The sequence below is a fragment of the Ananas comosus genome, linkage group 22 (assembly GCF_001540865.1).
Source record: "Ananas comosus cultivar F153 linkage group 22, ASM154086v1, whole genome shotgun sequence".
Classification (NCBI taxonomy): Eukaryota; Viridiplantae; Streptophyta; class Magnoliopsida; order Poales; family Bromeliaceae; genus Ananas; species Ananas comosus.
The window spans coordinates 5,516,614-5,544,242 of record NC_033642.1 but is presented as its reverse complement, the minus strand read 5'-3'; the positions used below and the strand labels follow the sequence as shown (position 1 = coordinate 5,544,242).

At 44.0% G+C, this 27,629-nt stretch overlaps 1 pseudogene; it reads left to right on the top strand.

Moving 5' to 3' along the window:
• On the top strand, positions 5,582-8,321 carry LOC109727547 (annotated as a pseudogene).

Below are 27,629 nucleotides of genomic sequence, written 5' to 3'. Positions count from 1 at the left end.
CCAAAACGGTGATTTCGACATACACTTCGAAAACGGCTATCCCGAAAAAAGTCAAACGATCAAAGGCACAGGAACGATGATTGAACTTTTCATTCTATCTATTTTTTTCAACCCCGTCTCTCGTCACTTCAGTAGAGAAGAGCAGGTTGGGAACCACATGACATTCAACCTTGCTTTCTTCATTGAAGTAGACAAGTAAAGGCGCGTATCCAATTCACGTTATGGAAATCCCACGAGCAAAAGATCATTCTCAAAGGTCGCAAGCCAAGTTGTTGGAAATCGTCTTCGCCTCGCGCCGTCCAAGAATGCATTACCATGTGTCGGCATAGCAGGTGCATGACCCTAATCTTTTAGAAAGGAGGGGAAAAGTGAAATGTTCCTCCGGAGAGCGAGGGCGAAGCATAGACTGTCATCCAAGACTATCTCACCTTTCAAAGAGCAAGAGTAGTCAAAAAATGAAGTGCTTTAGGTGGATATACTCTTCCTTTAGTGGTTTCACTCTAACCAGTTCGTGTGGATGGTGGATCCATAGAAAACAAGCTCATGTCTGAAAGCATTCGTATAACAGAAAGAAAAAGAGAGAGAAAAAGAGAAAAGGGAAAAATGCAATCATCAGCTAGTTAAAAAGAGGACGGGGCGACGGGATAACAAAGATCCTAAACGAGATCTTCGTCCCACGAAGAAGGCAAAGACTCGCACAATCTCCTTTGTCCAAATGGCTCGAGTATGTGCAGCGTCGTGTGAAGCGGGATGATGAGCACCTTTAGAAAGAACAGAGCGCGTGCGAGACAGAAAGCGAAACAAAGTGCTACCTTCATCCAACGAACCATGGGATTGAATAAAGCATGACCGCGGATGCGAGCCCGCAAGACAGGAGGGATGTGACGACACTTGAATTCGAACTTTCATTCGTCTTGGATGCGGTTGTTAAGTTGAAACTATATCCTAAAGGAATCAGACATCCTTTTTTACTATTTCACCCTGATAAGAGAAGGAGTATAGTATGAAAGACGGGAGGGTCTTCCTATCTTGCGCCGAGAAGGTTTGGACCATAATACAATACATAAAGATCTGTCTCTGGAGCTTAGGATGGCGCCTAATCTGATGCTGTTGGAGAATCTGCTATCAATGAATCTCCTACCTTTCGCATCTTCTGTGTTGACTCAGCTACTCTGTATTCTTGATTCATTTCCCGGCTGCGAATATCCTATTTTCGTTGATTGTCTTTTTCCCACTGAGAATCGGATGTCTAAGATTACTAAAAGTGCCGAGAAAGGGATCTACTCAAATGAAAGTCATCTTTGACTAGTCAGTGGTGAGGCGAACAGTCTCCTTACACTCTTCGTTTCATCGAAGGATGTTGTCCTTTCGGGCTTAGGTCCCACAGGAGACCGATGATGAAGCTCTACAGAAATTCCCGCATCACCCGATTGAGTGGTATCCTCGGCAACAGCCAAGCCAATGTTGTTGAAGGGCTGCCCGCTGATTGGAGGGCTGGGCAAAGCTCAAGCTCTGAAAGACTCGAAATTGTCTCCTGCTAATCTTCATTCGAGGCAAGGATTGATATTGATTCTTCTTAAAGGAAGCTTTTTTCCGGCTCTTGGCAGTGAACGAAATGTCATATAAGAGAAGAGCAGGTCCGACTCCGACTCTTCCACTCTAAGCTTATTACTAGGCCAACTTTCCTAGTTCTCCCGACTCTGATAGAAAGAAGTAGGTCGAGCTTTTCAGCCCTTACGTTAAGGGAAGCTTTTCCGTTTTTGTTGTTAAGCTAATCTATTGAAAGAAAATCCGGTGCCAATTCGGTAGCAACTACTATCGAACGAACAGAGAACAGGTTCAAGCCTGAAAAGCAAGGGAACTGATCTAGGCTTGCTCCTCGCCTGGATTCTCTTCTATAAACTGACTATTATGCTCCCCCTCTCCGGTCTGGGATTAGACCTCGTCGACTCTGATAGCGGTGGGTCTTCGCCCTCATCTTGTGGCAGGTTCACCGTTATTCTCTTGCAGCAGGAGAACATTCTGACTTGAAAGCAAAGTCAAGACTAGTGACCGTTGGCTATTCTCTTAGACTGAGATTGGATCCCTATCCCTACTCTTAAACTGGTCAAGCTTTTCTCATTTTTCGGTTTAGCATATCGAAGACGATCTGCAACATAGGGACTCGGTACTTGAATCATCTTTCACTCATCCAGTCTGGGTCCACTTTCTCATTTCACGTCGATTTTGTCCAAAACAAGACAAGTTTTTTATTTTACTTCTTTCTGGTGACAGTCGAGATTGACAAACTTCAATCAAAGGAAGCGAAAACGACATACTATCGTGTCATTCAATACGTCCATTTCCAGGCCGGGAACTCAAATGACCCTTTTTAGGTCATATATATATATATATATAAAACTGCGGTATCCTATCGAAGGTATCCTTTATAGTATACCAGTTTCACCCCCCGAGTAAGCGGTAGCAGGCTATTCGATGGCAAACTCCACTATTCGACACAAGATGATTTTAGGTAGGGGAAGAGCATCCGGTTGAGCAACATCCGTTTGATCATCGATAGCAGGAGCCTCTTTTTCTTATAGGTAGCAAAGCCTTCCACCCCTGGGGGTAAAGAAAGATTGAGTCAGTGTCAGGTCTTGAAGCCTTGAAGCTTAGACTTTTGGCAGTGAAAGAATGGAAATGTCATATATGGATTTCCCAGCTCAACACAGAGCAAGGGGGAAGATTAGAAAGTAGCATCCATTCATGGAATCAGGATTGGGTACTTCTTCAGGGAGGGTAGTGGTGATGATTTGCCTAATCATACTCTATTAGGTCTGATTTGGTGTGATACCAATCGGTCTAACTCAGCTTATCCGATGAAGAGACAGGCCTATCTATCAATTGTTCTCTTCCGCGGCATCCAAATTGCCAGATTACTTCGACGATAGCGAAAGAAAGGAATTTCATTTTCAATCAGTTATCCCCTACCCTCCGCTCCGATAGAGGCTTAATGGGAACCTACTTATTGAAAGCTTTTGCCCAAGCCCTCAGAGAAAGATCAGTGCCGTCGTTCTCTGATAGATATAGAACAACGTGTAAAGCCTTTCATCAAGCCTTTCAGGGAAAGAAAGACTAGTTAACGAAAGCCAAGACCGGTGAAAAAAAAACTCTACAATAGACGAAATGAAGATTCATCAAGTCATCTTGGCCAGACGTCTTCAAACAAGTATTCAATTCATTTAGAACTGGCTGAAGGCCGGGAAAACATAAAAAGCTTTCAAAGGAGGCTTACAGCTTATAGAACTAGCGCTTTCTGTCTATCCCGCTGCCCTCTCCGGGAAAGATCGATAGGCCCTGCCAGGCTTCCCCTCAATGTAAAGAAAGGTACTTTGCTTTTTTACTGGCTCACCAGAGATCAGTTATGAAGAAGGCCCATCAGGGACAAGGACGACTAGAAGACTGCAGAGCCAGAGACTGCTGGACTGGCTTGACAATTCATTTGGTTTTTTGACTGGCTCTTACGAGACAAAGAGTAAGGACTTCTCTATCTCACTTTTCCCTAGAAATGCATGACTCGAAACTTCCATTTTGAGTGGAACTCTAATTGGTTGGCAAGCAACTCCCAAGGAAAGATCTTTTTTTTTTTTTTTTTTTTAGTGAAGGTAAAACCAACTGCAATTTCCACTCAAACTCAAACCGTAGAAAAAGAAAGTCTTCATTCGAACAATGCAGGTAGCTAGATAACAGAGTAGATCTCGCCCTTCTTAGGCCGGCAACCGGGGTTGAAGCAACTTGCTACTTCTATTGTAGAACAAAGGAGAGTGCGGATATGCTTAACACAGGCGTCTTGTATTCTGGAATTGAATTTCTGACTTAGGTTCTTCTCCAACCAAGGGGAGTTCTTAGGCCTAGGGCTCTTGCTTTTTCAGCCGATTTTCTGGAATCTCAAGTTGCTGCAAGCCTTGATGAAGGTTACTCCGACCTCTCTTGCCGGCTAGTACCGACCCGGCTAGCATAGGCGAAATATTACGGGCCGAATAGAAAGAGGAAATCAAAGGCCTTGTTTGAGAAGGAGAACAGGTAACTAGAGAAAAAAAAAAAAAAAAAGAATAGGCTCCCCCTGGACTCTATGACGCAGGACTTCTTTAGTTGCCTCACAACATTTGAATTTCTCTGACATTCCACGTTTCCGAAACGGATCCAATTAAATATTTCACATTTTCAATGATTATCTCTATTTTAGGTATTCGGGGAATCCTCCTTAATAGACGAAATATTCCTATTATGTCAATGCCAATTGAATCAATGTTATTAGCTGTCAATTCGAACTTTTTGGTATTTTCCGTTTCTTTGGATGATATGATGGGTCAATCATTTGCTTCATTAGTTCCAACAGTGGCAGCTGCGGAATCTGCTATTGGATCAGCCATTTTCGTTATTACTTTTCGAGTCCGAGGGACTATTGCTGTCGAATCTATAAATTGCATTCAAGGTTAAACAACACTACTGGAGAGTTACAAAATACTAAGTTCTGTTCTCTTTTCGTTCTCTTCTTTCTTTTCTTTTTATTTTTGGACTTGGCCGCCGGGTGTCCTACACAACTTCCCGTTCCGTTGCGGAAAGATAGATACGGCTTTCCCAATGAGATTGAGTTCAACGGATATGCAGGATAGAAATATGCTATTTGCTGCTATTCCATCTATTTGTGCATCAAGTCCGAAGAAGATCTCAATCTATAATGAAGAAATGATAGTAGCTCGTTGTTTTATAGGCTTTCTCATATTCAGTCGGAAGAGTTTAGGTAAGACTTTCAAAGAAATTCTCGACGGGAGAATCGAGTCTATTCAGGAAGAATCGCAGCAATTCTCCAATCCTAACGAAGTCATTCCTCCGGAATCCAATGAACAACAACGATTACTTAGGATCAGCTTGCGAATTTGCGGCACCGTAGTAGAATCATTACCAACGGCACGCTGTGCGCCTAAGTGCGAAAAGACAGTGAAAGCTTTGTTATGCCGAAACCTAAATGTCAAGTCAGCAACACTTCACAATGCCACTTCTTCCCGTCGCATCCGCCTTCAGGACGATATAGTCACAGGTTTTCACTTCTCAGTGAGTGAAAGATTTGTACCCTCGTTCAAAGCTTCTATCGTAGAACTAATTCGAGAGGGCTTGGTAGTCTTAAGAAAGGTGAGGGTGGGGGGTTCTATTTTATAAGAATAAGGAAGAGGAATATAATCACATTCATGTGTTCATGCTAACAGAAGAGCGGATCCAATACACATCAGACTGATTTCTCAGGAAATTCCTCAAGTACTTGAGGAATTTGGGGATGTCATGCCCCACGAGTTAGTTGCCCAAGCGCTCCAACGGAGGGCAGTCTACCACAAGATCGAGTTTGAGCCTCGTGTCTTATGTATCTTTTTGCGTGCGCCGATTCGTCGAAAATGAAAGGAAAAACTGGTTTGATGTTTTTAAGGAGAATATCATGAAAGCCTCTTTATTTCTGCTCGCCGTCGTATTACTGATTCTCTTTTATCGACTTATTTCAAATAAGTTAGGAAGAGCAGAGGAAGAAAGAACTCCAACTCGTCATAGAATGAGGCCATGTTCACACTCTTTCCTTTCTCCTTGTCATGGCGAGGTAGGAGGTCCTTATCAATGCAAGTGGAATAAGCCCCTGAGTGATGGGGCTTTTGATCTGCAAACACATCTCTTGCATGGGTTGATGAACTCTAATGGGGTTGGTCATCTGCTCTGTATCAATGGAATTGAAGGCCGGTCTAAGTATCCATGTGGTAGAGAAATAATGGATCTTTGGGATCGTATCTGCACGAATCTTCATGCACGGTAACAAAAAGTTCAGAATTTATAGGCAACCAAAAAGGTTTACCAATCATCAATGATCTGACTTTCTTGGGTTTTTGTTCTTTTAAGAGTACAATTAGAGTGGAGGATGTATCCTATAAGCGGTCGATGGATCCCCGTTTGCTCCATGGAGTTACGTATGGGTACCCCTGGTTTGGTAGATGGGGGTACAGATTCTGCTATGGAAGCTTTGGAGTGACTAAGCAAAATTCTGAAAGAGCAATCGATATTCTCAGCGAACTCTAACTCGATAAGATCATCAAAGATTTTGCTCATACGAAGCAATACAGAGATGTCAAGCAGATAATGAATTCTTACAGAGATTTGAGTGAAACTCAGTTGATCACAATAAGAGATCTTCTCAGATTCAGTCTGACTCTCAAGTCTCAAGCCCCACCGCAGAGGAAGTCAGCCACTGCTGCCACTGTATCGTCGTCTTCTTCGAAGTCATTGAAGAGAACAGCCCTTCAAAACAAGCCAATAGTGAAGGAAAGACCTGTAAAGTACAAAAGATTTGCTACTGTAGCCGCCAATTTTGATAGCCGATGGTCTGTGATAAGACTGGAATATGCGGCAAAGGCAAATGTGATTGTTAATGCATTGAAAAAAAAAGAAAGAAAAAAGTTTAGCCACAGTGGGATGACTAGGCAGGAAGCTAGAGATGCAGCTCGCCTGCACATTGGCGATACGTGTTTGCTGGATTATGTGCTTAAATCCATGAACAATGTAATTGTTGGAGCTTACATTGTCCGTCGTGCTGTGAACCCGGGTTTGAGAATACTCAATCAAGGAGCTTGGGAATGGTGTGAAGGTTGATGAGCCGGAACCAGAAATAGTTTCCGATAAATCACTACCCACACCAGCAATATTGCCTGGGGCTGATGCTTACAGTGATGTGTCCTACTTTTATACAAATGTTCTATGGGGCTACCCCGAACCGGATCTCGATTCTGTTAAACAAATCGCAAAGACAGAATTCTTCGGTACGGTCGGAATTTTTATGTGAATGAAGACGAAATAAATATGATTATTGAACGAAAAAGAAAAAATAATAAGAAGAATGTCTCAATTAGATCCAAATCCGTTCTGGGATCAGCACAGAAATCGATTGATACCTAACTCAATTTTCACTCCAGCAGGAAATGAAGAAAAGGGAGCCCTTTCAAACATACTCTTTGCGATTCAATCTATCTCTTATGTAAGACTTAATGAAGGATGCCTCAGTCGGAGGAGAGAGACTGACTAAGTCGATTCTAAGAAGCAAGAAGGCACTCCTAAGCGCAGAAGGCAGTGAGCCGCCTTGATTCATTCTTCTTCCCAGACCGGAGAATAGAAATTCATTATGTTGATTCACCTTTTTCAGAGCACAGGGCAGATGGGGAAGAATAGCTATCTTTCGCATCCGGTAGTTGGTCCATTTCTTCGTATCCCATATGGTGTGACAAACCATCGCTCGAACCTGTATTGGTCGTCAGTCCGTCGATAGCAGTCCCCTTTTTCCTTCTCTTAGTATAGTATGGAGCCACTTCGGTATAGCGTAGCGTGTCTCTCTTGCTTTCGAGCGTCCGCACGCCCTTGGAGACGGGATGGGATCTTATCCTTACCGGCGCCTGTAAGGGCACCCAACCACAGCCTTATTTTGCTTTCAAGTCCGATCCGTTGGAGGTGGCCTCGTACTGGACAACTCGTTGCGAACCCGTTCTGGTAGGGATCGTTGCTTCTGCGGAAGTGTAGCATCACCTGGGATTCTCCCCCGCCAGGCACGGATGATCATTGATGGGCAAGTGGTTTAGGCTAAAGAGCCAACAGACTTCCCGGCCCTTGACCCGATGCAACCTTTATCCGCAGCAACCGCAAGCTTTCTGTGATCATTATATGAAATGACTAGTTGACTGACGCAGGATTAGCTCCTCAATCCTGTGGAGTGAGCCGAGTGCTTCCCTTGACAGAAGCACGAGCCTCACGTTCCTCAATGTAGCCTAGTTCTCTCTGTATCTTTAAGCTGGTTGACTGAAGCAGGAAGCTGTCCGTTCGGTCTTTCTTGTCCCTGGGAAGTGAGGTGAACCTCCCTAAGAGGAGCACGAACCGAACGCCTTCAATCGTACTGTTGCTTGTCTGTGAGGCTTCGCCGACTGAGAACATAGCCTCCCCGGCGATTTAGGGGTTTAGTTGATTTCTATCTCCCTCTCTCTATGTGTGCGGTGTCTGTTCCGTCACGAGGAAGACTGAACATGAAAACACCTGACTCTCGAATTCCTAGACGGCTACTCTAAGACATAAGATGGAATGCTTGATAAGCACCGCTTACAACTGATGATGGAGGGCTATCACTCCTCTCAGGCAGAGAGAGAACGCACGGGCAGAACAGAAAAAGCACCGGGAACAACGACTGAAAGAGATAGATGCTACAAAGAAGAGAACTATCAAAACACAGAAAGATCTCTCTGGAAAGCTCAATCAAAAATTTCTACAAACAATGTGATATCCATTGAGATTGGCGCTTTGTCAATTCGATGAAATTCATAATTCAGTTTCGGGGCCTATCTTTCTGAGTCAATGTCAATATAAGGCTGGCCTGTACCATACCAACTGCCCCAAGTCTTCAATAGATCTCGTTCATTCAATTTGCAGTTGACCCATGATGGGAAATGAGGATTGGCTTGGTCTTCAGTCAGTGAATAATTGGTTCGCAAAACTTCTTTCTTACTTAAGAAACTCTCCCTATAGGCGCCTCACTCTATATCGCCTGAGGGCTGACTGGGAAAGAGCTTCGAAAGGTGACTGATGGGATGGGAGCTTTCGGCCATAACCCGCTCAGTGATGGCAAGTCGTTATCAAGAATGCTCGGTGATGGAAAGCCTTCCTCTAGCCCGGGGCGTGCGAGCTGTCGGCCTACAGGGAAAAATCAGTCCATCTGAGAGATGCGTACGAGAGGGGGCTACCTTGAGTGACCGAAGTGCGCTAGCCGGCTAACTTCTTTCCGCTGGTTGTCCAATAGTATGCTCCATGCCCTGGACCAGTGGGCTGTACGAGTCAGAGTCTGTCCCGCCTATCCCCTTTTTCCCACTAAGGCTCCACGAACAAATGGGACACGCTATTCAATGAGGTCGAAGAGGGATGTGGGGATCCAAACTATACAGGAGCTACAAAGGTGGCTGGCCACAACCTAAAGATCGGCCCGGCGACAGACATGAAAGCACACGTCTATAGATAGGAGACCAAAAACGGAGCTCATTTCCACTCTCGCCATGATGAAAGTGCAACTGACATTACCGTCGCAGCAACTCAGGTATACGGCTGCCTGGATTCGAGTGACCCGGCCCTCGAACTGAACTTCATGGAATAGTGATCTCGAGAATGCCATCCGAGAGCGCTTTACACGAAAGTGAGCCAGTGTACCAAGTCCTTTCAATTAGCCAGTCTTGGTAGGCCTATGCTAAGGCCCAAACGGCAAGCATATCACTTTCACTCAAAAGGCAAGCCGGGCTGGGAATCAGTCCCGGAAAAAGATGAGTTTGAAGGGCCGCGAACCTTGTACGAGTGATCGGCATGCCTCAGTTCCCTCTCTTCTTGAAGAGCTATTTACCTCTGCTTGGTAAGGTGTAGAGCCCCTCATCCAATCCATTTCCCACAGAAGTGCACTCTCGTTAACAACTGCCATCTGAACCACCTTTCTTTCCCGTCTTGAATCTCTATCTGTTGATTGGAAAAGTGAGTCATCGAGTCGATCGGTGAGTGAGCTGCCGGTGGCTCGCCATCTTATGCTTTCTATTATGCTCTCCCGCTTATGAATCCGCTGCTTACTATGACTGACTATGAATTATGAATCACTGGATGAAGGAATGAAAAGCATTCTAAGATCTCACTACCTGTTACTCCTTATTCTCTTTCTTTTCCTTTTCTTCATTATCCGTTCTGATGAATCAAAAAGTAGTGATTTTCCATACGCAATTCAAAATGCCAATCTCTTAGGGAAATGGACTGGAAGCGGTTTCTACAAATTGTCAATTCCAATCCGACCACTTATTAGATCCATTTTAGTTTAGTGAAATTGCACCCGGGTGGCTTCACTTTTGATCATGACGAATGTCTCTCCTCCGAGGGAAAAGTCGTTTGACTCAAATCACTGCTATATGAGATCCACTTTTACAATGAAATCCGACCGAAAACTATATTAGAAAATGGATTGGATGCCAAAAAAACGGGGTTGCTCAATTGATTCAACAGCGGGATCAGCATAAACAGATCCAAGTGTGGGGATGCTTCATAAACAGGATCAAGTTCTTTCCAATTCACATATCACATATATAAGCTCCACCATCGATGACGCTTTCCCTTCGAGCCTAAGGTAACGAGTACTCTTTTATGCCATGCACAAAAAAGGTTTAGTCACTTTCACCGAGGGTGCAAAAGACTAAAGGAAAGGGTACGTGTTGCAGACGAGAGTTGTTTCCACCATAGCTGCGTAAGACTTAGAAGAAGAAGGATTTTGCATAAGTCAAAGTGGCCAGATTGGCCATGGTTGGCCAGAAAAACCAGCCAAGGAAGGAGCATTCTACCTATCAAAGCCACTCCGGCCCCTTTCTATTCCCCGTACGAATGATTGATTGAACGATGAACCCGGACGACTGGGAGAGAGGCGCATCTGTCTGAATGATGAACGAGTAGCGGGCACTCCGTGCTTCATTTCGTCGAATTCGAAATCTATCTATCAAGATAGAATGAGTCAATGCGCATTCCCTGGTAAGATGTTTGTACATTTTCTCTTTCCATCGGCCGGACGTTTTTTGTCTCGACTGATTGAATCGAGGGGGACTGGCTGAATATTGGGGACACGGGAGGAAAAGAAAAGCAAATATCGCGTTTAGGGTAAAAAAAAGTGGAATGGAAGGCTACGTCGCCTGTCTCTGGTTGTCGAGTTGGGTTCTCCATCCCAGTGAGAAAGAAGCACTTCTTGCATCTTCTGGGAAAAGGAACCTTGATTTCACTATTCCCGTGCCCATCCGGCTCACTCGGCCGGCAAATATGCACTTTCTATCCAAGGGAGGAGGCTCTCTCAAACTCCATGCAAATCAGTTCTTGCCGGACACAATAGACATACCTGCTCAGTCACAACATAAGGAACCCCCAATGTTCCTCAAAGCCTACCCGACCTGACAGCTTTAGTTGAATGATCTGATCCCGAAGCTAGCTTTCTACTTGAATTGCTATGACTGGCCAACTAATTCAACTGCTGGCAGACTCAGAACGTAAACTGGTCTGACTAATGCTTTCCTTACAGCTAGCTGGTCTATGAAAAGCGAATCTTCCTTCTCTTCTTGTTGAACTAGATAGAGATTCTTAGATGAGTGTTCGTTGTGCCCTGCCTGCTTCACTTGTTCTACCCGACCAGACCTCGTCTTTCAAATGCTTATTTGAAGCAGAATGACCTCTGTCATTTCCTTATTACTCTGGTAGGTGAATGAAGGAGGCTGAAACCCACTGTTCCAAATAAGTATGCTCGCTCTCACATGATCGGACTACCTATCTTTCTGCTTCAAATCTGTATTCATAGCTTTTTTCCAACTACCGGGACTACTCATTTCCAGCACAAAGCTCTCCTATGAATATGCTACTGCTCTGACTTTCTACCTGAATCCGAGCATTGAAGCAAGCTCTTTGTCGCACCATAACCGAGTCTCTCCTTGCAGCTCTGACCAATCCACCCGTCATTGCAAATAACTGCTCCTTACTCCTTGACTGTATGGCCACTTTTGCTTGATGTCTGGCTCACCGGATCTGGTACATGAAAAAGCCATTCCTTTTCGCTTTCCTTCAACCACCCAGTAACCTTTTTTACTGGAAGAGTCAAGCGAGAGCAATTAGTTTAGAAGGAAGAGGAAGACAAGGGTCGTCCTCATTTCACTCTTTTTGCTCCTGCGAGACAGGACTCAACTACTTTTTACGATTGACAGGGTAGCTCGGCTGGCTCATTCACTGGAAAAGTGGACAGGCTGAGTCTTGATCTGTTCTCATACTAACGGCTAGGAAGGTGACAAAGGTTGGAAAGAAAGTGATCGTAATTCACTTTTAAGACTCATCAGTCTTTCTACACTGATCCAGCCCTTTTTCACTCTGCCTCAACTAGACTGGGTTGGTACCACTCTTCTTTTGCTTACTTCCTTTGGCTCGTCTGACTGTTGACGGAAAGCCTACTTCGGTAAGCTTGACCACCACTTCTTTTGAGAAAGGGAAGAGTCGGACTCTGCGGTAAATAGCCCAAACATACCTTGAGAGGTGATTTCTGAGTGGAACTGTGAATCGCCCGATTGAATGCAGCTATGGCGGAGGTGGGTCGGCTTATGTGTTGAAGGCGGTCCCATGGAATGAGAGTGAAAGCGTCAGCAGTCACCGGTACGTTGCTTTGCAAGAGGAGTTTACTTATGAGGGTATAAGGCAACCGTGGTCGATTTCCCACCAAAAGCAAAGAGGAGTGTCGCTCTGACTTCTGCCAGCAAGCTCGATGCTAAAGACCGGGCGATGGGCTTCCCTCTAAGAGGAGGGTCCACACGTTTTAGTTCTGAATTTCGTTTTTTTTTTGCACATTTGGTGTCTTCCTCGCCGGCTTGCCACTCAGCGAGGCCAGTTGGTTTTACTGGTAGGGTGGACCATTTCCTACCCCGGCCTGTAGTCTGGTGTCCATTTTTCAATAACAGTTTGAACCTGGCACCGTCCTTTTCGAGAAGATCCCAACATAAGGGCCAGTGCATCTCTTCAATTGGTACTTTTTGATGTATGTTGGTTGATATCTTTCCCTTTTTCATACATACGATGGTTGGCCGCTGCGCAGATCCCTGAATTAGCTCTCTCCTCCTTAGTTGTCGGATCTAGTAGTAGGTCTACCCTTCCTCCAGACCGATTTCTTTAGTTTTTTATTCTTGGCCGCTGGAAAACCTTTCGATCACTTCCAGGTTGGTAACTGGTCCATCTCTCGTACCAATGGCTCCTTTTGGCGCCTCACTTAAACACCGAGTTTCCTCAAAAACAAACATCTTGTAATTGTTGTACCACTAATCTTTAGTTGTTCTGATTACGGTAAACCAACCGGCACAATAACTGAGCTAAATCTGCCTAAACTGATAAACAAGTGACTGGAATCAGAAGTGATCCGACAATCCAATGGGTGTCCAAATATGTTCATCAGAACGGGTGAAAGGGAACTGCCTTGTGGTATGCCCTTTTCAATAGCGGAGTCGCCCTTTCTGTCTTTATCCCTTCTGTAGTCAGGAAAGCAAGAATAAGATTGCTTCGCAAATTATTATTAATTCATATTCTTTCTATATCTTTCTATTTTTATTTATTTAAGGCTGAAAGAGGACCCCTCTTTCCAATACGTTTTGGTTGGCACTGAACCGTATTTCTCGTTATTACATCAAAATAATGACTGCCTCCGTGGGATTACCGCCTTTTCGATAAAGCGGGTAAGGATATTTGAATGCCCCCACCCACGGCAAGGAGTGTACGGAAGGTCCCTTTGGTTCGCTGTCCGGGGAGGAATGGGATAGAGAGAGGAAGATAGAACAAAAATATCCTCGATATTAGGTCATGATAGTCGACGACTCGAATCCTTACAATCTTTTATCCCGCAAACAATCCATCTTGAGCAGCCGCTCATAATTAATAAGGGAAAAGTAAAGGGATCTACATACAGTTCACTCCTTGGTAGATGAGTCAGGACTATATCCTTATCAGTCTCCTTCTTACTAAAGGTCCTCAACGTCGATGTGCTTCGAACTACCATCAAACTTGAAGGCCGGATCCACAGGGATATATCTATAGTCACTCTCCCCTTACGTAATAGGGTCACCAAATCTCTTGCATTTTTTTTTTTCCAAATCCAGATCACTAAAAATGTTGGAGTTAGACGGTTCTCGAAGCCGTCACACAATTATGCAACTCACTCGGCCCTCATGGCCCACATACACATATACATCTTGCTGGATCGGGAGATCGCATCTCCTCCAAGCAAGAATACAAAAGAGAAATAGGATCCAAGGCTATCTTAACTGCTACTCTAAGCAGCATCTACGAAAGCTAAAACCCTCATCGGCGTCCTGGTAACACAACAAATAGCACTATGTCTCCCCTCAAAAAAATCTCTGATCATAGCCTCTCATCTAATCCCAGTTCCTCCGAGACGTCGATGAATCCTCATCATCCGTCTCCTCCAGTTCCTGTCCATTCCCTCAAATTCAAATGAAAGAAAGGCAAATCAGAAAGACAAGAGTGAGTGTCCAGCCCTGCAGAACCAGTCCATGGCCATACAAGAGACCTAGATAGAGAGCTAATAATCTTTAAGCAAGAATGCAAAGCCGAGAGGCTAAGCGAAGAACTAATTAGGGTTAGCCCTCACACTTTGTCCCAAAGGTGGGCGATCCCCATCACTTTGAAGATGAAAGACCAAGTCCATTTATTTGGTCAATGCTTTCATTGACTCCGGTTCTGATCTGAATTGTCCGCGGAAATCCATTTTCCCTCCCGGGACAAATGTTCAGAAAAAGCCTATGCAGTGAATGGAGCACCTTTACAGATCCCTCATATGGTCTGGAATGTCCATGTTTGCCGGAATCGTGTTTGCCCGAATTTGCACTTTGTATTACTAAGGGATAACGAGCACGACTGTCTCCTCGGAACCACATTCCTCTCCGCTTTAGAGAAGTTCAGGATTTTAAATGATGAAAAAGGATAGGAATTCAAGCCTAAATCAAGGAAACCAAAGTCTTCTTCCCATTTGTCGAGCCTCCGCAGCTCTCGAAGATCAGAAAGATTGAGTTGAAGACCGTGATCGGATAAAATAGTTTTTCACATCAGCTCCAAACTCCCGAAATCCAAGCAAGGATCAAAGAAGTTCAAGACAAAGGAAAAAAGAAAAATCTCTATTCCTGCCCCCCGGTCCCATCAGCAGTATATTGGACTCCAATATATTAGTATACCGACCGTATCGGTATATGAACGACAAATGATAGCCGTTCAGAAGGACGATTTTACCTACCAATCCCACTAACGAGTACGTACGCCTCGCCGGCATTCCTAGTGAGGGCAGACTAAGGGCAAAGAAAGAGTTATGAAGCTCAATTGGCGGCGATATACTTCTGAATCCTGCTCTCGAAAACATTCCCTTTCTGCTTTGGGCTCACCCCGACCCCCCTATCCAAGGGGTAGGCTCCCAAAGCACATTGCGCCATCTCCTTCGTCACTCTTCTGGAAGAGAAAAACAAGACACTGGACTTCCGTAAGCGGCTAAAGTGGAACAGACTACGCGAAGAACTGGTACTTGAAGAAGCATAGACACTCGCCGACCTAGCTAGAAGTTGTCCGTCCTTGAAGATGTCCTAAGTGCCCCCCCGGGAATACTTCTCATTCGCATTTGTTGCTGTTGATGATTCATATAGTAAGTAGTGATTCACTTTTTTCACTCGAAAAGCTAATCACGTACTTTTAGGGTCCTTGCGGCTGACAGAGGCATGGATTGTGAGAGATGGAAACTGGAGTCAAGTCCCGAAGCTGCTACCTAATCAATAAGAAAAAGGAAGTCCACCATCCAGATGAATAGGTATGGAGAAAGAGGATCTCTTTGTCTAGTCTCTCTAGTCCCCTGAAAGTCACCATAGGAGGGGGCAAGAAGATAAGATTGAGTATGAAATCGTGGATACACAAGCCCTGATCCACTCATACCATGACGAGGCGCTTGCGGAGCGGGAGACCATTTGAATCGGAATTCATAACAGACGATGCGTTTAGAGATGATGGACCCCTCCCTCAAATCCCCTATTCGGGAGATCCTTTTAGCAGTGGAGGATCAGTTTCAGTAGTAGAAAGGCAAAGCAAGGAAAGCTCCGGTTTAGGAGAACTCTGCTCCCTCTCGCTGTAAGCTTTGTCCTATCTCGATTCAAGCTCTTCTCCTCTATAGGGGTAGGGGAAGCAGCTCTGGTTCAAGGCTATTTATCCTCTATTAAGGGAAGTGCTCCTCTCTCTATTGATCTAGCCGAGCGAAAGCTCTCTCGTTGGTTGAGTTAGTTTCACTTTTGACTTCCTCTCTTGTTGTTGATCGAGCCCAGCTACCTCCTATCCCCTTGATGAGCCGACAATAAATCCTGCTTCTCGTGATGACCTTGAAGAGATTGCACAAGTTTGATTTCCCCTTCCTACAGGCCCATCAATCAATCCTGAAAGAAAGACTGTATTAGGGGGGCATTGTCCCTCAGTTCTTACCAATCCTCGGTGTGTAATATCTAGACCTTTTTGGAATACCAATTCCTTTCTATTCCTGTAGAATAAATTGTGCTACGAGCTCCTTGCTATTTTGTTAGGCTTTCCCCGTGCTAAGTAAGTTAAAAAGATGTGCAGGTAGCCTAGTAAAAGAGTCCTGATGAAGGGCAATGGTCTAAAGAATTTCTCCGTTATGTTATTATTCTAATTTAATTTAACAATAAAAATGAGAAAGAGTCTGTCCCTTTCGAGTAAGCTCCAGTGTCTTGTTTTGCTCTTACAGTTCGTAAAGGATCTAAAGACCGGACCGGCTATCTTGCAAGCTACCTCGGTTTTACTTTGAGCACAAGACACTTTACTTCTTTAGTTTAGTCTAGCATTCCTGTGAATTTCTCTTCCCACGGGGAAACTATTACTTCAATCAATTCCATCATAGCCCTTGAATCAAGACTTCCTTACCCACTGGCTCTTTCGCTGAACAACCCTAAGGCAGCAGCGACGGAGGCACTAAGAGTGGTCTTTCTCCCCGCCCTTCTATCGCGAGTTTCGACCTTCTGTCCCCGATTGAAGTCAAGCCAAGCCCCGTGTTAGTATGCCATGCCCCAAGCCTGCGCGGATCTTTCCCTACCCTCTCGCTTTGCTCTTGCTACGTATCTCGCGGCAATAGCTCCATTCACCGCGTTAGCCCTCTGTAAAGCGATTAGATCGGGCGATCCTTACTGCGATGGTTGTGACTTTCACAACACAACAACTGGGACTGATACTTGCTATCAGAGAATGGATCGTAGGACTTCAGCTGACTGGCTTACAGGGTCGATTAAATTTAGCTCTTTACTCGCCTTAACTAGAGTAAAAATTGGAACTCTAACCATAGTTGTAGCGAGGCGATTCGGGTCTTAGGGTTGTTACGGATCAACGGGGACGTAGGTCTAGTTTTTGAGTTGGAGAGAGATAATAGGCTGGCTGACTTGCGAAATCCATTACTGTTGATCGGGCTTCTCCGTTGCTTTCTTTTTCTTGGTGGGGTCAGTTCAGGGGGATGTTGACCAACGTCCGAGGTTTGGATGCATATTTCAACTTGATCGAAATCCCTACCATGCCCTTGTGTGAGAAGCCTTTGATAGGACCGCTCTAAAGTCCTTCTTATTCTTCTATACCCTTTAGTAAGGTCTTAAAGTGCATTATAAGGGAAGAGAGTGGTGATAAGAAAGATAGCCTTGGTCTTTGTACGCCTTGGTTTAGATTCGATACCAACGATCACTCTCCTTTCAGCTTAGCTTCATAGAGAATGTATTCGGGGTAGGGTTTTGAGATGTGTGACCCACGCCCGTAAGACAGCCAATCAATCCCTTTAGTTTAGCCAATAGCTGTGGTAGGGAAAGAAGCTGGTATAGTATAAGTGGGAAACGAAACCTCTTGCCACAGATAATCCCTAATAAAGAAAGGAAAGGGGTCTGACCGTCGCAGTACTCAAGGAACCCCTAGTCGAAACCATTGAGCGAGACAACAAGGAAAGAGCGTAATCCCAGTCTTGGCTTTTTGTTTTGAGCACCTCTCCTTCTAATACGAGTTATGGAGTCAGGTATAGAATCGCTCGACTGATAATACGAGGGGGGAAGTAGCTCAACTTAAAGTTTTGGGTAGGAATGGTTTAGCTCGCTATAGGGGAGGGAGAGAGTTTTCGCTTTAAAAGTGGGAAAGCTCTCAAGCAGCAAGTACTTTTTATCCCTTCACCTTCAAGTCAAGTATTGGGAAGGTATCTAGCCAGTGAGGCAAGTGAAGTAAGGAAAGCAGCTGAAGCAAGCAAGGTGCCTAAGCGTTCAAGTTGCGAGGTCTTTTAGGGGAGTGAGCGTCTTTCCAGTCATTTAGTATAATATGCCCGAGATAGATCAAGTGGTGGAATATGAATTAGGTTAGGAAGCACAGGAAATCAAAGCACTTCGGGTAGACGTTACGTTAGCCTGTAGCTTCAAGCCGGAAAGTTCAGTCTCTACGAGCTTTTGAAAGCCTCAATTCCGATTCTGTTCCCTCAAGCCTTGTGGAAGACTTTGCTTCTTTCCTTTGCAACGCCATAAGCAGTATTCCCCCCTATGAATCCCCGGATCTGCGAAGCCTTTCGCAGATTACCCTTTCTTTCGGAATCTATCTTTGGCTAAGGTAGTCAGAAGCCTTGGCAGCCATTGGTGTAGTCAACTTGGGACCTTCTTCCTTGGTGGATTCCCCCGTTACCTCCTTTCTATCCTCAGCCCATCAGCTAAGCAATTCTGATACCGCAGACCCTTTCTTTGAGAAAGCGAAGAATCCTTCGTTAGATGTCCCCATGTGAAAGGGCTCCTGAAGGCCTATCTTAGGGCATTAAAACAAGAGTTTCTGGGGTCTACGGTAATATCCCCTATTTGATATAGTTTCAAGGGCCTTTGGTATATAGAAAGTTGCAAACAATCCCATCTGTCTATTAGTTCAAGCGGAATCCCATTATCTCATCTATTAGTAAAGACGCTACGCTACGCCCCTCTGGTTTGGTTTGATCTGCCGCTGTTAGAACACAAAAATCTTCGTCCGGAAAGAAAGCTAAATAAGGAAAGCCATTCAGCAAGCCAGCAGGCAAGTAAGCGAGAGCAGGTGTCTTGGTTTTCGGTAGTAGGAGTAGGTAGTATGAACTAACTGGAACAAGCTATTTCATAACCTATTTTTTCTCGGTCTACTGAAGTAGCCATCGGCTACAGGCTTGATCTAATCTGAATATTCAAGGAGCAGGAAGAGGACTAGGAATAGCAAGCAATCGAAGGCATAAGAGTCACCGCCACAGCAGGAACCTGCAACCCCGGCACAACAGAAGCACGAAACGGTCTTCTCTTTTTAGCTCTCCCCGTAAGGAAGGCTGTATGTCTGGACCAGTAACAGAGTAGTGTATCATTCGTTTTGATTCCTTTAGCTCATCGCATAATGTTCGGTCTCGTACCTATTCCCATTCGTCTATGGCCTATGGTTTGGTTACTGCGATGGATGGTCATACTAGCCACTCTTCTTATCGGGTCCATGGTCCATATGGTCTTCAATGGTTGTCTTCCCTTTAAGCTAGGAAACGACTCTCTTGACAGCAAGCCCTCCCTTTCGGCTATCCAGTAGGAACCAGACTCAATTGTAGACCTTTTTTCCTTCTATCATTCCCCCTTCGCATGAATGGGTCATGTCATTCCCGAACCTCTACGATCGATGGTTATTCTTCTATTCTTCGATTTGTGAAGTGAAGGTTTCTAAACTGATTTCAGTTCATATTGATGCACTGGCCTTGGTGGAAGAACTGGCGTATCCCCACCACTGGACCTCTATCACTCTCATCGCTGTCGTATTCCCTCATCGTTCTCCGAAAAAGTCAGTCAGTCCGCTAGAAAGCCCACCGCCATATGGAATCGGAACAGGATCCGCACAATCGGCTCAAGCAACAGCGGCAGGCACAGCTGCAAAGGCAGGAAAGCTATAATAAGAATTCACAATAGGTAATTACCGATTCTGCTTCCGAATGCATACTTGGTTCAGTTACTCTTTCTCGACTATAAGATAAGGGTCGAAAAACCGTTCCACCCCAGCTTATACATCTGCTTTTGTTGCCGATGCCTACTCCTCAACCATAGCTTACCGATGACGAGAGACCTACGACCGGAGACCTACGGATCAAGCAAGACTCAAACTTACACTGCAACTACAACCTCAAGGAAAGAAACTCCAATAGGAAGAGATTCTCCTTTTTTTAGTAGCTTAGCTTCCTCCCCAGCAATAGGAAAACCTGATCTATAAATGGGCTGGGAATATGCGCAGATAAAATTTCAAACTCACTTGCTTACCTGTTTTCTAGCTTGTACTTGCCTAAAGGAGGCTCCTACATAAGCATATTCTAGTAGGGAATATACCCTAGAAAGATGTGATATGAAAAGGGAATAAAAAGAGACTGCTTTTTACCCTTTTATATTGCTTAGTCTTATTCTATTTAGTATTACATAGCGAGTTAGTAAATAGTATATACATATTCAACCCTATTCAGTGAGAAAGAAACTCATTATCTATTAGATAATAGATAGGAAGATTGATCCTGATCCTGCTAACCTATAACCAGCTATCCCCGCTTGAAAGACTGCTGCTACAGGTTTCAACGACATGTAAGCACTTATAAATAACCACTGCAATATCCACACCTTATCCCCTGGATGTAACAAAACTGCAACTTATGGGCTTTTTTCTCTCCCTGGCTTGGCTGTCCTGGTTAAGGGATTTGGAATGTCTGGCAACTCCCACTTTGATAGTCTTATCTTAGCACTCGAACTAGAAGGACTTAGCTTTTTTATGCAACTGGCTGAAAGGAAAGGGCCGATAAGGACAAAGCAACTCCAACTCAAACTCCAGAAGGGACCTCATCTGCCCTTTTTTCCCATCTGTCTCGCCCTTATCAATCAAGTTGACTTGAGGAAAGAAAAGAGCTGTAAACATTTTCAAACGAACCTCAGTTCGATAACCTGCTATCCTAAGATGCCGCCTAAGGGACGGGACGGACCTAGTTACTGGTTCAATAGACCCAAAGAAAGGGATTGCTGGATTCGAGTTCGAAATTCGGCTAAAGGCTTTCAAAAAGGGTAGACCAAAAGAGGATCTCACTAACCTCAAGGCAAGCAAGGTCTTTCCCTCCTTCCTTATACTCATCAAACTAGTGCTACCAGGGAATCTTCTCTTACCAAGAAATCCTTATCCTTGACATACCAGGGACAGTAGAACCAATCAAACCACATTCAAGGGAACTGGCAGAAAGAAAGATGGCAGGCAACTCAATTGACACTAACGATGGCTCAAAAGCAGAAGGAATTCCAAGAGCGGGACTTCTCCTTGAGCACTTTTGAAGCGAAAAGCACTAAGAACTCCTGGCGTACCCTATTGCCTACTATCCTACTCCATTAAGATTAAGGGCACTTCCAGCGAGAACTCAAAATGCAACTCCAACTTGCTCTGGCTTACAGGAAACTGCAACTGCTTGGCCTGCAAACTATTACCCTACTAAGGATAAAACCAATTACGACTAGGGGGCCCTAACCCTCCTTTGCACCTACCCTATTATTTTCTTCCAACGCATGCCCTCCTATAGTACCTATTCCCTACTCTTGTAGGTCTGGCTTGAAACCCATTACTTATACTTACTTCAAGGCCGTATCCAGAGAAAGATACAAGAAATTCACCTGCGGCATACCTACGTGTAAGAAAAACTTGTCAATAAATAAGCGAAAAAGGCACAGTAGCGGAAGGAGAAAGAATTGAATATAGCCGTCATTCAGTGTCCCTTATCTACCCGCTTTGGACCTAAAATAACTAATTGCCTAAGCGCTTTCAACCGGTTTTCACGAGTTTCTTTCTTTTTCTGTTAGGATCGACGAAAGACTGGCCCCATAGCAGCTTCAGCGGCTGCAATAGCTACACTGTGGATGGCAAGGCCGAAGTTCAATAGTGATTCTGACTATCCCTTTGTTTGTGGTTTTTGGTAACTCTGCAATCATACTCGTCAATAATCTGATTAGATTCTCATTGTGCGGGAAGCTCACTCGTCCCTCTGTTCTATGTCGGAGCCATTCTTGGACTGCTCATCCTACCTGATCGCTTCGGCGGGATCTTTGGCTTTTTTTTTGGCTTCCTTGCCAGCTTTCCCCTAGCCCTCCCTACCCTCGCTTTCTGTTATCGATCTCTGCATCACCATCGTCTTTTGAACGACCGGGGTCCTCTCTCCCCCAAGCTTATACTATCCTTCGCCCAAGGTTATATAATAGGGCGTGCAAGACATTAACAAATTGTAATAGTTGTTGCGTAGCTGCCATCTTGTTCTAGTTCCCCCATTTTCCTTTTTATGCCACTCCATTTCTGTGAAAGAGAGAGATTGTTGGTCTCTGGTGGTCTTTGCGCATTCTTTTCACTTTCAAACCTGACGAAGATGCGCTTGCTCTTTCCCTTTCTCTGGGTCCACCCTCTTCTTTCTCTAGGCCCACTCCCGTCAAAAGTTACCTTCCTTCGGATCCATAGGGGATCTCCCTTGCTGGACTAGCCTATCTTTCATTTCCGCATTCAAACATATCCGAATTTTGATAAACTACCTATTCCGTCTTTAGCCTACCTGCACCCGACGATAGAACGATTCCTTCTTCTGTGAATAGAACCCAACAATGTTGGATCTAAACCAGATGGTAGTCACATCTCCCATTACTTTCCTGCTCGCCTAACCTTTTATGGATTGCCTATCTCCATCTATTCGCGTACTGCCATATAAAATAAATAGAACAGGCTTATTCTAACAACCGGGTTGGCGATCAATGTTCATTGTCAGATAAGCAAGCTAAATTCTGGCATCAGGCCAAAATCATGGGATTTCCATTGACGAGAGCTTGACTTCCTTCCCTTTTGTCAGCCATTGTGTAAGCCCTGCCATCTAATGGCTTGGTAGCGGGAAAGAGTAGTTGCTGCCGGAGAAAGAGAGTGAGTTGATTGATTCAATGTCCGGAATGTCTTCTAAATGCCTTGAGAGAGTGACTTCCGGAGATTGATTCAATGTCAGGAGTTGTAGTCTAGTTTGATTATGAGTACCTTTCACTGTCCGGACTGGCATGATTCTAGTTTCTTTATCAACCATTTCCGGAATGACTGAAAGGGAAAGAGAAGATGAACAAAGCAAATCACATAGATAAGACAATCCTGGCTTGGACTTGTCGATCGTTATTCTATATGATGAGTTGATTGATTGAATGCATGAAGAAGTGAGAGTGGATTGAGAAAGTCCTGCCCAATATGGCTTCGCCTTGAGTGGACAGAGAAAGCTGCATGCAGGTAGTCCCGCACAGCCGGTCACCAGGAGCTAAGATCTTCTCACTACCTTCATGCCAGCGTTACTAGTATTTTTGTTCAATTAGTCATATGCGGAACAAATGCAAGTAAAGATTGGCTTTGTGTTCCTTTAAGGCAGCTAAGACAAGGAAGTACCAGATAAGAGAAGACAAGGGACTGAAAGCAGAAAGAAAGCTGTAGCCAGTGACTCGCTGAAGCGACAGAACCTACTGTATAGACTGCATAGTCAACAGAAGCATTTGGATTATTGGCTAAGGTAAGGGTCTGATTCCGAAACTCTTCTTCTTATGGTTGATGTGATGGAAGCTAGGGTCATCGGCTATAGCTTATAAAGTCACAAGCAGCTCAGCAAGCGATTGAATTCCCTTTTCTCGCCAGTGATCGAGAGCTTTCTTGAGGGGCTTTAAAATGCGGAGGCAAGGCCACTTCTGTCCCCCGGATATAGGTCTCACGCGAAATAGACATTTTACCGATACCAATATGTCATGTCTTAGATTGGATTAAGAAAAAGGCTTCCTGCGCTCGGAAAGGTATCTTACTACTAAGACTAAGGCTTGGGGCTAGTAGAATAGGATTCTTCAAATCTCTACCATCGGGAGCTTTCGGAATATGAGACTTCGCCAACCCAATCGTGTCACTAGAGCCAGGATAGGATTTCAAGGATGAAGCTCAGAAAGCTCTTCTGATTCAGATAGTGATTCATCCAATGACGACTCTTTTCCATGCTTAGAAGAGTCCTCTAGTGATGAGGAAATCGACTCAAAAAGGTCACCTTCTTTTGATGACAGCTCAATCCAATCGCTCTGATGAGATTCGATTCAAGCCAGGCTACGCTCATTTCGTTCCTGCACTCGGTATCACGGAATGCACTCACTCCTACCGATTCACTGAAAGATTGACTTACGCTACAATACAAACTCCACCTTCAGTCATCAGTCAGGGGAACCTTAAGCTAAGCTAGCAGCACCTTTGACTACCAATACCTGAACCAACAAAGAGACTAGACTAAATAGGTAAGGACCCTTACGCTCCCTTCCTACCTTTTGGCTTGGCGGATTACGGGAAATTTCCTATACCCCAAAAGGCAAGGGGGTAAGTGAGCAAATAGACTGACACCCAATACTGAACTCGGAAACATCTCCCTTTCCAATAGAGTCAGCCAAAAGAGAGAGTTTCCAAACACGCAGGAGGAATCATTGGATTAACGAAGCGGGGAGAAGGCCTGTTTTTACTAAGCAACCAAAAAGGATACCTCTTCATCAAAGCCCACGACTACCTAAAAAAAGTCTCTCGGTACAGGGCCAACGAGAAAGTCAGAGTTTCAAAAGATCCACTCCCTAGCCATGCACCTTCCGCCTCTGCTTTCAGTCTTTCCTTCCAGTACCATAACACTCAGTTTCAGGCCACTATACCGAAAGAAAGGAACTCCAGACACTAATCCAAGCAGTCGCTTAAGGACCCACTAGCCCCCCAAGGGAGAACACCAACTGAAGCCGTCTAATCCCGTATCTCTCTGCTAGGCTTCTCGCAAGGAAGACATCGCACTGCTTCGCACCTTGCCTTACCAAAGCAAAGACAGCTTGAGACTTTCTTTTTGGCTACTGACGATTCTCCTGCACCTTTTTCTTCTCCACCTTCAACCTTTCTCCTTCAGTTTTTGTTTCTGCGTGCTACTGTGATGATATCTGAAGAAGTCTGGAGTTGACTTGGTGGATGAACAATTTGCCTGCGAAGGTTAAATGTTGTTGGATAGGGATGAGTGGAGATGGTAACGGTACACAGGATTGAGAGTCGCACTGTGGATTTCTAGCCAATTCAGGGAACTTCTCTCTGAACTGTACTGGATTTGGGAAGACTTTGCTGGGATAATGAAATAGGGGCAAGGCGCAGGGGGTTTCCAGGTGGTTGGTTGTAAGCGCGTCAGGTGCACTGAGAAGGTGCTGAAACTGGTATGTGTGTTAGCTCGAGGGTGTAAAGGCAGAGAGTTGGGAAAGGCTTAGAGGGCTCTTCCTCAGAGAGATGGATGGGCAAGGGAATTTTTGTTTCTTGATTGCAGAGAGGTTGAACTGAGAGACTATAGAGTGCTCTAGGTTGCTGAGGCTTCCTAGTTGTTGCTGTCTGCGTAGAGATGGCTATGTATGTGACAATGGTGGGTTTGCTAGGGACTGCGATGAGTAATACAGAGGAGTTATGAATGCTGGGTAGTTTAAAGGTGCCTAGACTGATAGTTCTTGAAGCTTATTGTTGTTGNAGAAAATTCTAAATCTTCTGTTTTCGCTCCGATTTCAGCACAGGTCACTCCCAACCTATATTTCGCTTCTCTAAATCCGATAAAATAGTATCTCATACTATTTTTATTTATTTTCACTTTTATATTTAAAATCCGGTATGTTACATTCCATCGCAATCTCACCGAAACCATTTAAATAGCTTTCCAATCAAATGTACACCATAACTTCATAATTTTAGAAGTCCGATACCTTACAATTGGGGCATTACATATTATGTGAGGATATGCTCTTGCCATTTGGCATTGCTTCCTGAGTTCTTGTTCTCTGTATTGTTGAGTTCTGCTCTTTCTGTAATAGCTAATGAGTAAATTTCTTTTGCTTTGTGTTGTCGATGTTGTAGTTATTTGTTTTGCAAAATTTTATTAGGTTTTTTATTTTCAGGGAACTTTATTTCTCCACCATCCACTATGTAGTAATAAGAAGATCAAAGTGTCTTGAAACAAAATTCTTATGTTGTAAAAACACTTGATCAAAGTGAAGGAAGAGTGGCAACTATCGCAGCAACTAAAAATAAACCAAATGTAAGTACTCTCTCTTTCATGAACTCTTTGATTACTTTTTCTGAAGGTCATCTATCTAATAAGGCAAGGATCTAATCATTTTAGTTTACTTGTACTTATCGTACCAAGTTACTTATACTTTGATACAATTTTACAGGCAAACAAAACAAATCGCCGCTTATTCTTCGCTTAACTGAATTGGAAAGGAAACGATCAGATATGTTGGGTGCTCGATGGAGTGAGGAAGAGTTGCAGTGGTTCTATCAAGCATACTGCAAATATGGGGAAGATTGGGAAAAGGTTCTCTATTATTACTTATTTTGTTGTGACTTTTGCGCAGAAAGTAGTTGTCAGAACAAATTGTAAAGTTCATTTATCTAATAGTACCCAAGCCATTACATTCTTGGTATTAGAAGCATTAAGGTTACCAAACCTTTTTTGGTGGTAAAAGATAAATGTTTAATATTGGTTTGCATGATTTTTAGTCCTTCTATTGTTTTGCCTTTTTATATGTTATAGTTGTTATTGTCTTGTGAGATGAAATTATATTTAGCTAAATCCTTTCGATCAGGTACAAAAGACCTTAGTACTCCTCTCTTCAAAGGAATCCAAGATGATCGAGTAGTTTTCACTGAAGTAGGTCTTAATAACATTCATCTTAGAAAATAGATCCTCACCAAGCCTAACCATCAAGAGACTTGCAGCATAAGGCTTATGGACATCATCGATCAGTATAGTCTCAATATCGGCAACAAGGAAGGGTTTCATCTATCCTTGACTGTTTGAGTGCGGCGATATGAGGGATAGGATAGCTACGCTTTAGATGGTGGATCTTTATGGCTGTTCTTGGCTCGATCTCCATCTTTCTGGCTTGGAGTAATGAAGAGAGTATGCTAACTATATCTTCATCGGATGGGAGAGGCTCGACTCTGTCTTTGGAGATAAAAGTAAGCTGGGAAAGATATTCTATGATATAATAATCTCTATCTGGTTTGAACTTCACTCCTATAGTTGGAAGAGAGGGCATGGCACGATGATCGCTTGAAGATGAAGATCTGCTTAATTAAGGTGTTAACTATATAAAGTAATATTTTGATTTTTACTCTGTTTGACTTTCGAGTGATTCATCAATAGCAAACCCTACCATAGGAAGTAATGCCATGTCTAGCTGGCAAGGCCTTCATTTCTTTTGGGCTACCCTGTAGAATAGATCTATTCCTTAATTCGAACCAAATTGACCAACTTCCCATGAGATGAATAAAAAAATTGTCCAACAAATCCAGCTGAGAACAAAATTCATAGCGAAGGCCCTCATTAAAGCAGTGAATCGTCAGGGGGAAGCGAAGGAGATTTCTTTTTTCCAGAAGGAATTGAATGCAATTTTTTGCACTTCCTTATAAAAGGTACTAGCTTTATACTGATAGTATACAAGTTATCTCTTTCTCAAAGGTAGGAAAAAAGAAAAAGGAGCAATATTGAAGAAGAAAGCGCATTGGAGTAATCCTACAACGGATATAGGGAAAGAAAAGTCTCTCTTATCTAAAACGAACCTATACCCTACCAGGTAAAGAATGAGCCCTACAAGAGTCAGCAATAAGTTCACCGGATAACCCACCGAGGACTATTGCCTATTATTTTATCCTTACAGGATAAAGAAAATCAAGGAGGGTGCTCGATTAGAGAATGGAATCTGTCACAGCAACCGAGGGATCTCTTTCAGCAAATGATTTGTTCCCTACCAGAAATCTGACTCCTCTCCATGGATGATTCCTTCCCAAAAGGGAGAATGAATCCCCCCATTTGGAGTAACTCAGTGAGACCAGGCCTTACAAGTATCATCAATTCTAAAAGATTTGCAATCATCTTTTGC